The sequence below is a fragment of the Trachypithecus francoisi genome, unplaced genomic scaffold, assembly GCF_009764315.1.
Source record: "Trachypithecus francoisi isolate TF-2019V2 unplaced genomic scaffold, Tfra_2.0 Lachesis_group5, whole genome shotgun sequence".
Taxonomy (NCBI): Eukaryota; Metazoa; Chordata; class Mammalia; order Primates; family Cercopithecidae; genus Trachypithecus; species Trachypithecus francoisi.
Genome location: NW_022681470.1, coordinates 55,166,111 through 55,184,417, shown reverse-complemented (window position 1 = coordinate 55,184,417; position 18,307 = coordinate 55,166,111).

Genomic DNA, 18,307 nt, shown 5'->3' with positions numbered 1-18,307 from the left:
ATGACCACCATCATAATTGACAAACCATACTCTTATTTTCTCCTCTCTCACCAATAACTGAGTTTCAGTAATAAATAATAGATGAGATTTATATAACTAATTTGTGCAGAGCATCAACAAAATATCTTAGAGATCAGGCACATTTATAAAAAGGAACTAGCACTTACTTAGAACTTTTTCTCTATCTGTCACCAGTCTAAGAACTTTACATAATGCACTTTCCAATTTCATTTTGAAACTAGCCTGTCAGGTAGATATTATTATTCGCATTTTACAAAAAGTAAAACTGGAATGTTCTCATAGTAAGAAAAAAAAATATCATTCAAGCTCATGTCTTTCTAACACCGAAGCTTATATTCATTCCTCTTCACTGGAAGGCTAAACATCTGTAGAAGAAACAATGAGATGACTCTGAATGATATTTGCACAATGAAGAAAAGAAGTGCTTCCACAATAAGTAAAAATACTGGATATTTTGAGGGAATGTGAGAAAATAAAGTATAAAATTGATGTCAGAGAGTAACAGAGATTGTCAAAATGATAGCAATTTTCATTATAGTGTAACACATGGAAGATGAAGAGAACCTGAGGCAAGGCAGTGTGAATGTAGGGAACAGAGAGAAGGAGAAAGAGTCTTGAGATGTGCATGGCATAGATCGATGCAGAGACAACTGCATTAAAAACTGCCACATGTGGAGCAACCAATAAGCATTGGTTAACTGGCTTTCTGATTCAGAGTGCAATAGTTTCTACTGAAATTATCAGTTGGATCCTGATATTGAGATCAGGGCACTTTCTACAAGGTGTACTAGGTATTAGTTTTTGTTGTTTGCTAAATTTTGAAATTTTAAAGCAGTTTTGTATAGAGCAACTTAATTCACACAACAGAATGCTTATTAACAGTAATTCACACAACAGAATGCTTTTTAACAGTAAGCCTAAATATATGTCCATGTGCTATCGGTTCATATGCAGCAGTCAGTTTAGGCTTCTATGACAAATTATCATAGACTGGGTGGCTTAAACAGCAAACATTTATTTCTCACAGTTTTAGAGGCTAGAAAGTCCAAGATCAAGGTACCTGCAAGCCAAGTGTGTGGTGAGGGCTCTCTTCCTGGCTCACAAATGGCCACCTTCTTGTTGTATTCTTACATGGCAGAGAGAGAGAGAGAGAGAGAGAGAGAGAGAGAGAGAGAGAGAGATCTATGTCTTTTCCTTTTTTTGGGGGGGGGTGCATCTAATTTTCTTTTTATCGTTTTTTAATTGACAAATGATAATTGTATATGGGATACAACGTTATCTTTTGATCCATGTATACACTGTAGAAAGATTAAATCAAGCCAGTTTATCCCTTACATTGTGGTGAGAATGTTTAAAATCTATTTTTAATCCATTTTAAAATATATAATACCTTATTAATTATAATCACTATGCTGTACAGTAGATCACAAAAATGTATTCCTTCATTCTAACTGAAGTGAGACTTTGTAGTTTTCAACCAATATGTCTTTTTTTTCCATCCCACTCTTCTCTGCCCTCTCCACTTTATTAGCCTGTAGCAACCAACTTTCTACTTTGCTTCTGAGATTGATTTTTTTAGATTCCACATATAAGTGAGATCATGCGGTACTTGTCTTTTTTGTGCCTGGACTATTTCATTTAGCATAATGTCCTTGAGAGCATTAACCTCATCATGACGGTCCCACCCTAATGGCCTAATCCAACTCTAAGCCCTTACCTCCAAACACCATCACATTGGTAGATAGGATTTCAACATGCGAACTCTGGGGAGACACAAACATTAAGTCCATAACACATGCCAATCAAATAATAGTTGTATTTTAACTGTCTAGGTATAAACTGTATTGTAGTACTATTCTTAGATGTCAGTTCTTACTCAATGACATAAAAACCTTAGCCAGATATATTTTGGCCTACCTGAACTGAACGTGTTAACTGCAGAGTGCTGTCAATTCTTCAGTCTGCAATTATCAACATTCTTCAACTATAGTATTTCCATAGTTTTAGTAACATAGATCTGTGCAAATATGGTATCTGAGAAAATGGAACATCCTTCCAAACATGTGCTGGGAATCACTTCATCACACATGACTATTTTGAGCAGGATTTTATATGCTGTCATGAATTTTGATAGGAGAAAAACCTCTGTTCTCTTAAATCTCTATTAAAAAAAGAGGGAGGAAAGAAGAAAAAGAAGCAAACTTGCGATTAACTACTTTTTTATACAATCAAATGTTTCCTACACTTACAGCAGCTATAGTTAAAGAAGTCCATGTACCAATTAATTTGAATTTGCCGTTTAATCATTGTATGCCAATTCATTTATAGACAATACAAGCACACACAAAATTAAGTTCCTTGAACATGGTTAGACCTAAACCAATGTTAACTTTTATTTTCTTTCAAAGATATTATCTGTTTTTAGATTGGATTTTCATTTGGTAACAAAGAGAATAATTTTTTTAAATAGAGAAAGTTGGCTGTTTTTGATGGCCCACAGAAAAACTAAAATATAATTAAGGGAGAACAGATACATAGGCATGAAACTTGCTTGGGTACTTTTGCTGATACTTGCACAAATTACATATTTACCTATGTTATGCCACTTCTAGAAGATACTTGTTTAATAAATAACATTATCTTTTACTGTCTTCACCTTAATTTAATTTTTAAAAAATATTTTTATAAATGACTAGTATGTTTTGTAAATTCATGCATTCAACAAATGACTATCTGTAGATACTGCATGCAAGGCTCTGCGCTATCCTCTAGATGATACAGAGGTGGATGATTTCTGGAATCTACCCACAGAGGCCAGAATTACAAAAAGGTAATAAAGTGTAAACATGTTCAATACCAAGGATGGTTTTTGGTAATACCCTGCAAAAGTTTAGACAAGACAGAAGGCTGATATTTTCAGGAAAACAAAAAATAAAAATAAAAATAAAATACAATTTAAAATAATGCATGCTTTTGTTCCAGAAACATACAAAAATGATTTCTTGATTAGCTCACTCTGAGTTGCAAATTTTTTCTGTCTGATTTTTTGTGGTTGCAGCTCACTTGGCATCAGCTCCCTTTTTCTGCCAGCACAGCCAAGGTATTCTATGCGTTCACTGTAAATGGAAGTTTATGCTGTGCTGGTGGACTGAGTACTCCAGGAAGGAGGGCCTCCATGACGTGGACAGACCTAGCTTTGTGACACAAAACACAACAGCTAAGTCAAATGAAAGCATTCAGTGGATGATAAAAAATAAACTCAGTCAAACAAATATGTTCTCCTAACTGCTGTAGCAAATGTTTTCTTTTTCCTGGCTGCCAGCTCTTTTCAAAGATGATTCCTAAAGGCTTTTTTCCTTTGTTTAGGTTTCATATGGGGTAAATTAATTCATGATTTGTTGTTAAAAAAACAGTAACAACAAAGTAACACACACACACACACACACACACACACACACACACACACACACACACCCTTCTTTCCCCAGTCTTCCTCAAGGTACCCACAGGAACCCACCCAACAGAATGGCCTGAAACAAAATACTTTTGTTCAAAGCCAGCAAGTCTGGCAAAGCTGCAAGCTCTGCCCATAGCTACCTGTATCATGGATAGCTGCAGAGAAATATGCAAACTGGCAAACTGGGTACCTTTTACTGTTTTACAACAATATGTTTTATTGTTCTCTCACTAAGTTATTTGCCAAGGGCAAGGAGTACTGAAGTAGCAAGCAATAGCCCAGGCACAGCTGTCAGCATGAGCCTTACCACTTCTGGCATTGCTTTTTTAGCCAAGAGGCACTGCAATTGCTTACCAATAAGTTGTGATGAGTTGATAATGCAAGTAGACTAGATCATAAATATTTTAGCATTTAAGCATGCTTTTTCATCTACAATGACTTAATGCTGCAATGGCAAAGGACTTTCCCCTAGGAAAGGTAATTAGGGATAGGTGGAAACACACATTAGAACATTTATGATAATAAGAAAACTACTTTTAATTGAGTACATTAAGGTCGATCTACAATGATTAAAGCAAAACTCTATTCAAAATGAAGATTTATTATCACATTTGAAAACCTATACTATGAAACAATTTTTAACTGCAAAATATTTATAAAATACAACTTTGCATCTCTAGTAATATCAAAACCAAAGTGAATTATCTGAAATGAAGAAGAAAAGGTGGGAAAAAGAAAAAAAATTGATTGCATATGACTAGCAGCAATTGATATAAAGCTACTCAATATGTTAATGGATCTCTGTACTGAATTTTCACTCTTTAGGAATTTTCATTTAGTGTTTGATGCATCTGAATATTGTATTTAGGGATATTTCATTAAGTTTGGATTGTTTACAACATTCGTAATTATTGTTCCATTCTCTAGATAACTCCTACATCATGGGTGATGAAGCTCTGTATGAAACTTGACATAAGGCTTTCCCTGCTTGCCTCTCTTACAGGCAGTGTGAGTGACCCTCTCTCCCTATACGTGCGTTTAATTCTTCCTCCCCTTACACTCACTTCCTAACCCTACTCCTCTTCTTACTGTTTTAGATCTAAGCTCTCAAAAACCCCTAAGGAAAAAAAAAAAAAAGGCAAAGACACATGTGGCTTTTGCCGTGCATTGGAGGGTATGAGACAGGGTTTGAATGCTAATTCAGATACCCACTCTAAAATGAGGCTAATGATACTGCACAGTGTGGCTGGGAGATGAAATAACACATGCAAGTGCTTTTAAAATTTTAATGTGCAGAGAAATAGAAAACATTATTCTATTTCAATTCTGAAGAAAAATATGTAAATACGTCACATTTTGTCCCTTGATCAGCAATGGTTCCAAATCAAGAGTGTCTCAACTATGCCTGTTTTCCTCATAACTTTTACATAAAGTTCTGAAAATACTGCTACCATTTTATAAGGAAACGGAGGGCAATCAAGGCAGAAACTGTTTGGTAAACAGAGGTTTGTTTACTTGAGGTGGAAACAATTCTCTTATCTATGAGTTGTTTATTCTCTTCAGTGAACATTTTCCTCTTTGTCAGTTCTAAACCCTCTCTGAGAACATATATTTCAAAAGCAGATGGAATAAAATCACATCAATCCTCAGGTCTCTGTTTTACTTCATCATGTTTGGGTGGGAGGAGATTTAATTTATCTATGGTTGTGATTTTCATCATCTATCTTGTGAGGTACCATTTGGTTTTATTTGTAGATTAATTTCATCCTTAATACTCTTAAAAATAAAAGGGACATATGTTTTTGGTTATGTTTTGGGGGTTCTTTTCAAGCTATACTTTAATCAATGACTTCTCACACCAGTAAATGTGATAAAACTTCAATACCCAATCAACTTTAATAATCCAAAAAAGAAAACGCTAGCCTGGATCAGCCAGGTGACTTGTTTAAAAAATAATGTGTTAAAGCCAATGCCTGATTTAAGATATCTCCACATTTGTTTTGATAATTCTGTTTTGAAGCACTAGATGGCACTATGAATTCACTTAATTTGGAACCAAACTAGCCCATCCATAATTTCAAAGAGAAAAAAAGATGAGAATTTTCCTTAACTGATTTGATAGTCTGACACATATTCTTAAGGAAATGAATTTATATGATGTAACAGTTATTTCATTAAGTTTCAGTGAAAAAAAGCATTCTCTTTTGGCAAGGAAAATGTGACTGTTTCTACAAACACAAACCAGTCAAATCAGCACTCTAAGTCTAGTCAGAGAAAAAAAGAAAGTCAGACATGCTTGTTGGCCAACTTGACTGCTTTTTGACTGACTTAAATATTTTCTTGACTACTTGACAGTCAAAACAGTCAAGCCAGTTTGTGTGTGTCAATACAGACTGTACTTTATATGTTACAAAGTGAATGTCTATGTTTGTTAGATTCCTTTTCTGCCGTCTTTGTAGTCTGGCTGGTTAGCTCAGCTGGTTAGGGCAGTCTACTAATGAGGCCAGGGTCACCCTGGTTTCCATTCCTGCCTTGGGGGATATGTTTTCCTCACAGAGGGAGAGGCTGTTCTTTGGCTAGGAACTGCATTCTTCACTCTGGCCAGCCATCTCACAAATACCTGATCTTAAAAGATTACTGCATGTAGACGTCTACATGATCAGAATAAACATATCATTATAAGAAGACAAAAACAACTCAAATTGTATATTCTATTAACAGCAGAACCACGATGTCATTTTTCTAAAGAAAGGTCTCAAGAGAGTCCTTCTAAAATCAGCTTTGTTAACTAGCAAATTTCTATTTTTTGTCCCTCCATTCAAATTTTGTATATTGTCAAGAACTTGCTTAGGCAGAGAGCTAGCTACTGAAGAATAGAGAAAGGAATAGCCAGTATCACAATGACTTCACAATATAGTGAGGAAGATAAACAAGCAAACAAATATTAGATAATGTGACAAATACTATTATAAAGGTATATACATAAATTTCCAAGGAAGTAAAAATAAAGTCTAATTTCCAGGCAGTTATACGAGCTAGATCTCAAAAAATTGACATGAATTCAACTACAATATATGGTAAAGGGCATTTCAGGTGAAGAAATAGTGTGTGAAGACAGAGAGATGTCTGAGTGGCATGTCTCCAAACAGAGAAGTGTTTCCTGTGCCTAGAATTTTGGGTATGTGGTGAGAAGTGGCAAGAGCTGAGCTGGTAAGGTAAGAGATCTAAATAAAATCAAGGGAGTTTTCCATAACCTAAAAACTTTGTGAAATCCAAAGCCTAACATAAATATCCAGGAGTCGCTACTAATAAAAACAATTGAATAAATAAGAAAACGGGGGGAGATTAGACACATCTTTTGTCCAAAGAATCCCAAATTATGCAGAAAAGTCACCCCCACCCAAGAAGGTGAAGCATAACTCCTCACTCCATGTAAGTTGTGCAGTGACTTCCTTCTAAACAGCACAACTCAGAAAAAGTGGGGAGGAATAACTTTACCATAGACAATCTTGACAAACACACCTCAGCCAGGTGATCACGGTTAACATTAATAGTGCTAAGTCATTATGATAGTATTTTATGGCTATGTTCTTCCTCCCCAAAACTCATAACCCCAACCTAACCATGATATCAGGCAAATCCCAACTGAGATACATTGTATAAGATACCAGTACTCCTTAGCTAGGCATGATGGCACATGCCTTTGGTCCTAGCTACTCAGGAGGGTGAGGCAGGAAGATTGCTTAAGCTCAGGAGTTTGAGGCCAGTCTAAGGCAATCATCAAGACCCCATTGCTATATTGAAAAAAAAAAAACAGATTTAAATATACTTATTTTTTTTTAATGCAAGTACATCTCAAAATTTTCAGAGTCATCAAAAATTGTCACAGTCAAATGGAAGCTAAGAAAACATGAGAGTTAACTTATATATGACAATCTGGATAGGATCCTAGAACAGAAAAAAACCATTAGGTTAAAAACCAAGGAAATTTGAATAAAACAAGGACTTTACTTAATAATGTAGCAATATTCATTCATTAATTGTGACAAATGTACCATACCAATATATGATGTTGATAATAGGAGACACAGAGTATGAGATATATGAGACCTTTCTGTACTATCTTTACATTTTTTTCTGTAAATATAAAGCTGTTCTAAAAAAAATCTGAGTCAAAAATTGTCATTTTGAATAAAATTAACATATTATTTTTCAAAAAATATTTGTGAAAGTGGTAACATTCACTACCTCCACCTACCATCTAAAAGGAAAGAGAGAGGGAAGAAAATTGGAAGGGAAAATTGAAGAAAAGAAAGAAGGCAAATTGCTGACTATAAAAATGTCTAAACATATGAGCGCACGTAACACATTTATATAGCATAATTGAAGTGTTTATAGAATAACTGAAGGAAAATAGCTATGGTCAACCTCATAATCAACAGACAAATGTGAGGAATAGACATGTAATATAACTGCAGAATGTGAATTGTGTATCTCATATTTTTGCCCTAGAGGGGTGATTGAAAGGACATCAGTAGAATTTATGTTAGGCATTTAAGTCCTCCAAAGTCTTATTAAAATATAAACAATCTCTCATTCATTGCTGGTAGGAATGAAAAATGATACAGCACTTTGGAAGAGTTTGCTGGTTTCCTACAAAACTAAACATAATATTACCATGTGATCCAGCAATTGCGCTCCCTGATATTTACCCAAAGGAGTTGAAAACTTATGTCTACACAAAAACTTGCACAAAGATGTTTAAAGAAGGTTCATTCATAATTCCTAAAACTTGGCAGCAACCAAGATGTCCTTCAGCAGGTGATTGGATAAGTAAACTGTGGTACATCCAGATAATGGAATATTACTCTGCACTAAAAAGAAGTGAGCTATCAAGCCATAAAAAGACATAGAAGAAACTGAAATATGTTACTAAGTGATAGGAGCCTATCTGAAAAGGCTATGTATGATTCCTACTATATGACATTCTATAGAAAAACAAACTATGGATGACAAAAAGATAAGTAGTCATCAGGGGTTGGGGCAGGGAGGGAATGAATAGGCAGAGCACAGAGGATTTTAGGGCAGTGAAACTACTGTGTATGATACTACAACAGTGGATACCTGTCATTATGTATTTGTCCAAACTTGTAGAATAGTCAACACCAAAATAAACTTATGCAAATTATGGACTTTTCATGATAAAGGTATGTCAATGTTGTTCATAAATTATAACAAATGTGTCACTCTGATGGGAGATAATGGTGAAGGCTATGCTTGTGTGTGGGTAACAGGTACATGGAAAATCTCTGCACATGCCTCTCAATTTTGCTATGAACCTAAAACTGCACCAGAGACAGAGAAGAAACATAATGAAAAGGAGAATTGTGAAGCTTCCAAGAGTGATTCCTCTTTCTTCATGAGCCAACATAGCCCATTACACTTAATGAATATGAACAAGACAAATTCAGTTCACATATTTCCAGATGACTAAATGAAGGTTCAGAACCATTGCTTCTATAGTTGTGGCAATGGCAGAGGAACAGTGGCCTCAGTGCCTGTGTTGCAAAATGTATTTTCTGTACATTTGTGTTCTATGCGAATGGTGTCCCTTGGAGTTGTACCATCTGGCAGAATTGCAGAGGTCATACCAAATCCAGATCTTTTGAATTCTAATTCTGTTTACTTGTTCCTCATTCAGGACAATTGGATAAGAACTAAAAATATGTGAGAGTGTTCTGACACCCAGGCATTCAGTGACATTTTTTATTATTGCCAAAAAGCAATTTTTTTTTCTAGATTCTTTTTTGCTCATTCTGTAGCTTACACTGGAAATAAGAATACCATCAGTGCACCACCCAAAGGCAAAACCACGATGCATTTCTGAGTCAGCAACTGAGGGGAAATGCATTCATTTCTAGCAATACCTACTGAGCAATGCTCAGTGCGAGTTCCTTAATACTGAGAAAAATGTTGAACTACCATTTATTATTGCTTTCAGTGCATTTATGTTATTCAGTTTGTCTATCTACTTGGTATTTATTTATCTCTTTATCTGCTGGAAAGTTTCTTTCTTCTTAGATATCATATCAAAAATTTTGCTTAGCCTTTGAGTCAGTAGTTTTCAATTATTTTGGCAATGAGCAGTAAGAAATATTTTACATAGTGATCCAGTAGATAGATTCAAAGAAGCATAGCACACATTTAACTAAAATAAATATTTCACAGAACATGTAAATACAAATGCTTCCTTTTCCTTTATGCAATTACTCATACTCTCTTTTATTCTATTCTCATTCATTATTAAGTGCTGACTTAGACCCACAATTATCATATCATGGCTTAGTTTAAAGAATATCACCTTGAATTTTAATTCACAAAATATCCCCCCTCAGGCCACCACCAAAAAATGCTATATATTTTTAAAAAAATCTTTATATATTAGGTTTTACACTAACAATACTAAACAATTCTAGGTATATATTCAGGTTTGCAAAGCATTTTATTGAATAAAATAAATGTATGAACTTTCTAAGTTAAATGATTGAACATTTTGATAGCCAACTAAATAATTTTAACATGCCTTAGATACAAAGTTTGTATTCTCTAAAAATGACATTAAATATGCCATTAGTAAAATTTTAGAAATCTAAACAAGTTTTTGTTTTTTTGTTTTTTGAGATGGAGTCTCGCTAGGTTGCTCAGGCCGGAGTGCAGTGGCACAATCTCTGCTCATTGCAACCTCCGCCTCCTAGATTCAAGCAACTGTCCTGCCTCAGTCTCCCAAGTAGCTGAAATTACAGATGCCCACCACCACGCCTGGCAATTTTTTTTTTTTTTTTTTTGAGATGGAGTCTCACTCTGTCACCCAGGCTGGAGTGCAGTGGCACAATCTTGGCTGACTGAAACCTCTGACCCCCGAGTTCAAGCGATTCTCCTGCCTCAGCCTCCCGAGTAATTGGGATTACAGGTGCCTGCCACTGCACCCGACCAATTTTATTTTTTATTTTTAGTACAGATGGGGTTTCACTATCTTGGCCAAGCTGGTCTTGAACTCCTGACCTTGTGATCCACCTGCCTCAGCCTCCCAAGGTACTGGGATTACAGGCATGAGCCACTGCGTCCAGCTAATTTTTGTATTTTTAGTAGAGATGGGGTTTCACAATGTTGTCTAGTCTGGTCTCAAACCCCTGACCTTAGGTGATCCACCCACCACAGCCTCCCAAAGTGCTGGGATTACAGGTGTGAGCCACCACGCCCAGCTCTAAAAAAGTTTCAAAGAATTGCCTTAATTTTGGAAATAGTATTTTACAGAATGCCTCAAAATGCTAGTATACTAAATATTCTAATATGTAACTTAATAACCATTAATATAATACATGTCAATTCATTTTGATTTTATAAAAATTGGATGACATAAATCCAATTGTGTAATATACTTGGTTCAAAAATATATTGTAAAATGACTGGAAGGACTATCAATACTGATAAATAGATATGTTATAACAAACTATAGATTACATCTATGCATCTATGTGATTCTTGTCTTCAACATAAACTTGAGTCTTGATTTGCTTTCAGATGAAAATCCGAAAACGAATGCTTCAGAGTTTCAAGATAAGAATTTCTAAACTTCTCTCCTCCTTTTCTGCTTTCAACCTCTCTTCTCTTCTATTCTCTCTTTTTACTATTCCTTCCATTCTCTATCTTCCCCCTTTCCTTCCCAAACATTTTAATTCAAAAGCCAATGGGCCCAGAAAGGTAGGCATCTGCCCAAGGTGGGAGATAGGTCTGCAGGGGCCACAGCAGCCCAGGGTGAGATACAGGAGCTGGAATAAGAAGAGGAAAACAGCCATATTCAAGGTGGAGATGATGATGCACCCAGAAGCACTCTTTAATAAGATGCTTTAGTTATGAGTGGAATGAGAAAGGTATCTGTGCAAGGATGAGGGCTAGCAATAACAGATTGGTTATATATAAGAACTTGAAATGAAAAAAAAATGCATTAGGAATAATGGGAGTAATGTTGGAGAAGGAATTACAAATAAGGAAAGGGAGAATAAAATGGACACTTTGGTGGTGAATTGGAATTGAAAATGTTGGTGCGAATCAGTTTTTGAGTGTAAGTAGCAAGATATAGAAAATAAATACAGATATAAATGTGTATATGTGTATGAATGCATATATGTATACACCTACACCTATTCTCTTGATCTGTTAACTGAGATTGGCAAAAGGAATAGCAGTGTCCTTGTAGCAAGGAACACATCTAGCAGTCATGTCACAGTTTCTAAATACCATGTTCTGGGCTGGGCGCGGTAGCTCATGCCTGTAATCCCAGCACTTTGGGAGGCCGAGGCAGGTGGATCATGAGGTCAGGAGTTTGAGACCAGCATGGCCAACCTGGTAAAACCCTGTCTCTACTAAAAATACTGAAAAATTTTGCCATGCATGGTGGCTGACGCCTGTAATCCCAGCTACTCAGGAGACTGAGGCAGGAGAACCGCTTGAACCCAGGAGGCGGAGGTTGCAGTAAGCCAAGATCACACCACTGCAGTCCAGCCTGGGCGACAAAGCAAGACTCTATCTCCAAAAAAAATAAAAAAATAAAAATGAATACCAAATAAATAAGTAAATACTATGTTCCTCCATGGTTACCTGGAGAAATTGTTGATTCTAGGGTTAGCACAACAGAAGTAGCGGGTAAGCCAGAACATTTGGTTTTGCCAGAAAGTAAGAAAGTACTCAAAGAATGATGGTGACATGTCACGTCATAAGAACACAGAAATCAGCCTGAAAGCGTTTCCAGTGGCGAAATCTAAGATAACATAAACATGAAAACATGACATCAGTAGATAACAATGCATTGAATAAAATGGGAATTTATGAATCCATACTGATATTAGTCAATTAAGTAACTTAATTTGATTAAGTTAAATTGATTAATCTTTGTGATTAATAAGGATATTTTGTGGGGCTGTATTTTGAAACTCTGTAAATATCTTGTTCCTGATGAATCTTTCAAAAAGAATATAACTTTACTGTGGAGAAGACCCAAAGCTCCACTTTAACTGAAGAGATTCGAATTAACATTAACGAGGCCAATTGATGCTGTGAGCCCCTGATAGAAGGCAATGGGAAGAACTCTGTCATTTCTGTTTCATTCCTGCCAAAGATGCAAAAGTTGAATCTAATCATTAGAAAGACCCAATATATTTACTTATTTGCCCAATCTCCCAAATATCACGGCCACTTGGTTGGCCCCAGCTCATGATCTTTTCAGTTTCACAGTCCCATTAGTCCTCAGTCCTGCTGCTTCCTCCAGGGAAAAAGATGCTCTACTTCCTATCCTGGGTTATATTAATTTCAGGAATTTTTGTTTTAATTTTAGATTCATCAAATGTTTCTGCTAACAGATGAAAACTAATGTATACTGGAGAAACTTTATAATACATGGAAAGTCCTGTCCAAAATTGTTGCATTTTAGTTATGATAAACACTTACAATTTTCTGTGTTATTCCTAATGGGTAGAAAGATGTTATGAATAGGATCATAGTGCCCGTATCTTGCATTATTAAGTAATACAGTCAGTTTCTCTAAATATTTCCTACATTTTTATACCAATAAGCATCCTTTTGTTGGTATCATTTTAAAGTCTGCATATTATATTTCATGTTAATTTATTTAACTGATCTCAAATTTTTGGACATTGAAGATGTATCCAATATTCTCCTATAATACACAAAATGTATACTTTACATAAAGTATGTTTATGTATGTAAATATACATAATGCATGTTTATGATGATTTCTTAGGATGTGGAATTTGGGGAACAGAAAACATTTAGATTTATAAGATCATAATATTTATCACCAACATGTCCTCTAGATGTATTGTAGCCATTTTTACTCTCACCAACAGAGTATGGGATAGCCTCTTTCCCCACAGCTCTTTTGTATAGGTTATTACAATTTTAAAAAATATTTTCAAGTTGTATTTTTACTTGTTACAATAATCTTTGATTTGTGTGAGATCAAGCATTTTCAACATGCTTATTGGCTTTTATTTTTTTCGTGAATTGTTTGTAACCTCTCCAAGCTTTCTTTAGAAAGCTGTCTCTTGAACATTTATATTCTTTTTCTGAGTTTATTATTAATCCTAATCAAATCTTGTATTTCTCTACTTCAACACATCAAATAGTCTATGGATTATCCTTCTGTCCTTGAGAAGCCTGTAGTGTAGTGGGAGATGCAGACATGCAACAAGAAGTATGATACAAAAGGAAGCGTATGTTATCAAACACTTGTAAAGTTTTGTATGGGAATATACTCACAGAAGTTGCTAATTTTCCTCAGAGGGTCAGAAAAGGCTTTAGAAAAGAGACTACATTTGAGTTGGATTTTAAGGAGAAATGGGAGCTTTCCCATGTAGACAAGCAAAGAAAACATCTAGGGCAGAGAGAGAACCATGATCAGACACCTGAAACTATGGAAGTGAATGACATGTTTATAAAACTACAAATATTCTGCTATGGCTAGAATTTGAGCCACCTGGTTCAACACACACACTCACCTATCTGTCTGTCTACCTATTTATCATCAATCTTTCTATTTTATGTATCCCAAATTTTCCTTTCTAGCCATATATAGAGATGAAAGACTTTCATGCCCTATTTCATTTATCAAATACTGTATTAAAAGAATAAATGTGGAAGAGATATTCTCATTTCTAATTGCTACTGATGAAAACACTTTCAACTGAGTTGTACTTTTTACTTATCGGCCCAAGCCTTATAATTAGAGATTCTCTATTCAAGATGCTTTTTAATGATGATCTACTCATCTCTTCATTTATGTTTAAAGTGTTTTTAGAGAATTCACTACTATGGATTGAATATCTGTCCCCTCTAAAATGCATGTTGAAATTTAATCCCTAATGTGGCAGTACTGAAAAGCGGTACCTTCAAGAGATAACTAGATCATGAAGCCTCTGCTCTTATTAATGAATTAATCCATTTGTGGATTAATAGATTAATAAACTTTTATGGGAATAGGACTAGTGGCTTTATAAGAAGAGGAAGAGAGACCTGAGCTAGCACACCCTGAGCTAGCACACTCAGTCCTCTCACATGCCCTGAGCCACCTCAGGACTCTCCAGAATCTCCACCAGCAAGAAGGCCCTCCCCAGATTTGAGCCCCTAGCCTTGAACTTCTAGCTTCCATAGCTCATAACTATAAGTAATAAGTTCCTTTTAAAAATAAATTATCCAGTTTCAAGTATTCTAAGCAATAGAAACAGACTAAGACATCTAATAAGTATTAGCAAGCTATTTTAAAATTTAGAGACTTGCTTTACATTAATTGCTTTTAACAAATGTGTGAGATTCTTATGGATATGTCACAACTCTATTGATAATAAGATGTAGTTATCCAAATGGAACAATAAGTAGTCTTTACACTTCCTACCAAAGGTTTCTCATAAAAACAAAAGTAACACTGTAAATGACACTCAATTTTGATGGCCCAAACCCTTTTCTTATGTTTCTATTCTTTAAGCATATTACCTTGTTTCCTAAATATCTATTAATACACTTACATAGAATTTCAGTTTTAATTTAAAATGCAGTTCTTTTCTGAGTGCATAAATATCTCATGCATCTTATCCTGTGTGTGCTCCTTGTCTATCTAATTTTGAACAAGTGTGCCATATGCTAGTTTTAGCCACACACTATATCTGAAACTTTACAAATATATTTTAATTAACTTCAACTCTTAAGCCTACAGAAAGACATCAAATCATAAATTTACAAAATACTTACCTGAACTCCTACTCTGTGAAGGCACTTGCAAGGTGCTGCAGGAAATACAATTTTAAGGCAACACGTAACAGCTAGAGCAATTTGCAATCCAAAGTCAGCACCAATTATGAAAAATTAAGTAAAAACTCAGAAGTTAAATAACAATCAAGAAAATTATTCAAGAGTTGTCACAAAGCAAAATATGATTAATATCTAAGCATGCTGCATACCTTAGATGTATTAAAAATTTCAGACAAAAAGAATTCCAAATGGAATCACAAAGACTTTGAAAGACATCTTCATTTTCAGAAGATGAAGCCAATGGTACTCATCAATATCAATTAAACATTTTTTCCTATTTTACAGAAGATATTTTAGTTATTTACTTTCTCTCTGCCATTTGTTCCCATTGCCATATCTATGCAAAAATGTGGCAGCTTCAATGATGGTGTCCATAATTTCCTTTGAAACATAAATCTCCATCGAGTGTCTCAAATTTTGCTGACCACACAACTGATTCTACTATTTTGACTGAGTTAACAGTTCCCTGTCAATTAAATGACTGAATTACTTCCTTGTGTTACTACATAGATTTATACGAGGTGAGATTCTCGGACTTTCTTCAGAGAAGACCACCTATTGGCCATAACACAAGCACACACTCAACTCTGCTGGCTTCATGACACAAATACTGTCAGGATCAGGAGACTAAACTGAGTTCTGGGTTTCCAATTTGCATACTGCCAGTGTTGGATGTTTCCTCCAACCTCACTCCCTCCCAGTGTGAACCCAATCAAAACATTTCCACTTCTAGATTAATTCTGTACAAGGGAAAAGATAGTAGTAACATGGCAATTTGAAGAATGAAGAATCTTTAAAAATTCTGAATTTTAAGTTCAAATGTTATCATTTTTATAACACGTTCAATCTAGAAACAAAACTTATTTTTCCTTTGAAAACCATTGTTACTTATTATATGCAATACAATGATTAACATTTGGGAATGTATTTTCATATATTTCTACATATTTCTTTATGAATAAATGAATAAATGTGTATGTATGTATTTTTCCCCACGTAGGTGAGTAAAAGTGATCATAATCCAGAATTAAATAGAGCCTTAGAAATATTGCATTGGATGCTGGCATGAAAAATCATAGGCAATATTCTGAAATTGGGGAGCTGTTTCAAATTTCTAAGTAGCAGAGGTTAATGGACATTATTCAATGAGATAAAGATGCCACAGGAATTCTTATAAGCAAGAATTTTATTAGCTAAACAGATTTTTCCTTCTCACACCATATAACATAACGCATTTAGCTAGGCCAAGTTTGCAACATAATATAATTATGGACAAATTTCCTACAGACCCACATGGAAGGTTTTTTCAAAAGTAATCAACCAGGATGGAAGATTCTGAGAATGTGCATTTATAAATTTAGTGACTGCTCTGTGGAAAGCTGAAGTAAACAACAGACCACTTGTCTCCTATCCCTGCTTTTAGCTGGAATGCAGTTTTACATGAATAGCGTAGGCTCTACCTCAGCTTCTTAGTGCTTGATTTGTAAAATGAGTGACTGCATGGAACAGTGTCATTTTTACGGAGGCAGCCTAGCCTAACAAGGATAGATCTCCTAGTTGTTCAAGACAACTGTGATTTGGTTTTTGTTTTATTGACTCTAATGAGAAACTACAAGAAAAAAATCAGACTTTGGGGCATCAATTTTTTTATCTACATTCAATGGAAATAATCTCTGCTGTTCCCTCTGGCAGTGCCTCCCAAATGGCACTGAATTTTTACTATGTTATCAGCTAATGGGTTAATAATATGCCTTATTTCTAATGCAGTTCTCTCTAGTTTTTTTTTTTTTATTTCTTTTTCTTTTGTTAGATATTTTTAAAATTATTTTTCAGGGTTATTTTTGTCTTATTTTTGCTTTTGTTGTATTTGAAAATCTACCAGAGACCATGTACAAATTTAAAGGAAATCTTTTATTCTCTAGGGTACACCGTTGACATCAGTAGAGAGCGAGCGTGGAAGGGGTAGAAGAGTGTATCCACCTCAGTACACCAGGACAACATATTTTCCACAGAACATCCAGATGAGAATAAATCCAGATCCAAAATCCTTTAAGGAATGTTCAAATTCATTGTTCTGAAACTGTCAAATACTAAATGATCTTAAAATAAATGTGTCATGAAGAGAGACTAAAAATTTTACATTCTAAGTGTTATAAAGTAATGAAATATTTTTATAATTAAATATGTTCTGCTTTCAATTTCATAAGACTCTTCTTTGGTGAAGCTCAATTACTGTCATACTTGTTATCTCAACTCCATAGCATTCCTTTGCATTTGATACTAAAATTTCTCAAACGATTTTTAAATGAAAAAGTGCTAGAATCCAGTCCACAAATAAATATGACTTTGTAAGAAATGCTTGAGAGGCAACGATATGATATATTAATACCATTTGACTGCATTTTAAACAATTTGTTGTTGATGGACTTTCTTCATAGAACTTCAAACTGTCAAAAAAAACTTTTTCATCTAATAGTTTTCAGAATAATTTGTAAGTGCCAAAACATTCTATAAAGTGAAGATTCCTCTTGCTGTCTTTCTCCAACTGTTTTTTTTTTCTAAACCTTTTAATCCTGCAAATAAATTTTATTTTAAACATCGACTTAACTGCATTATTTCAACTTCCAGAGATAAGATTTCATTTCCAAGTTCTCCAAATATGGATTTAACTCCTAGTCATTTATATGTTGGTCCAAGTAGAGGACAAGATGAAACCAGTTGCATTTTTTTCCTTTTAGATGCTTGCAGCCACTCAATGACATCACATAGCTGTCTGAGGCTCTAGAAGGTGCTCTGCTGCTAAAAGGAGTATTATAAAGCGTGTCTGAATATCTCCATGGGAACAGAAAAGCAATGTATGTGGAAGGATATTCAGCAATGTGTTTTTGGAAGACCAAGTGCATTTTGCTGAAAACTTCCATAACAAGAACAAAGACTTTGAAGAAGAGA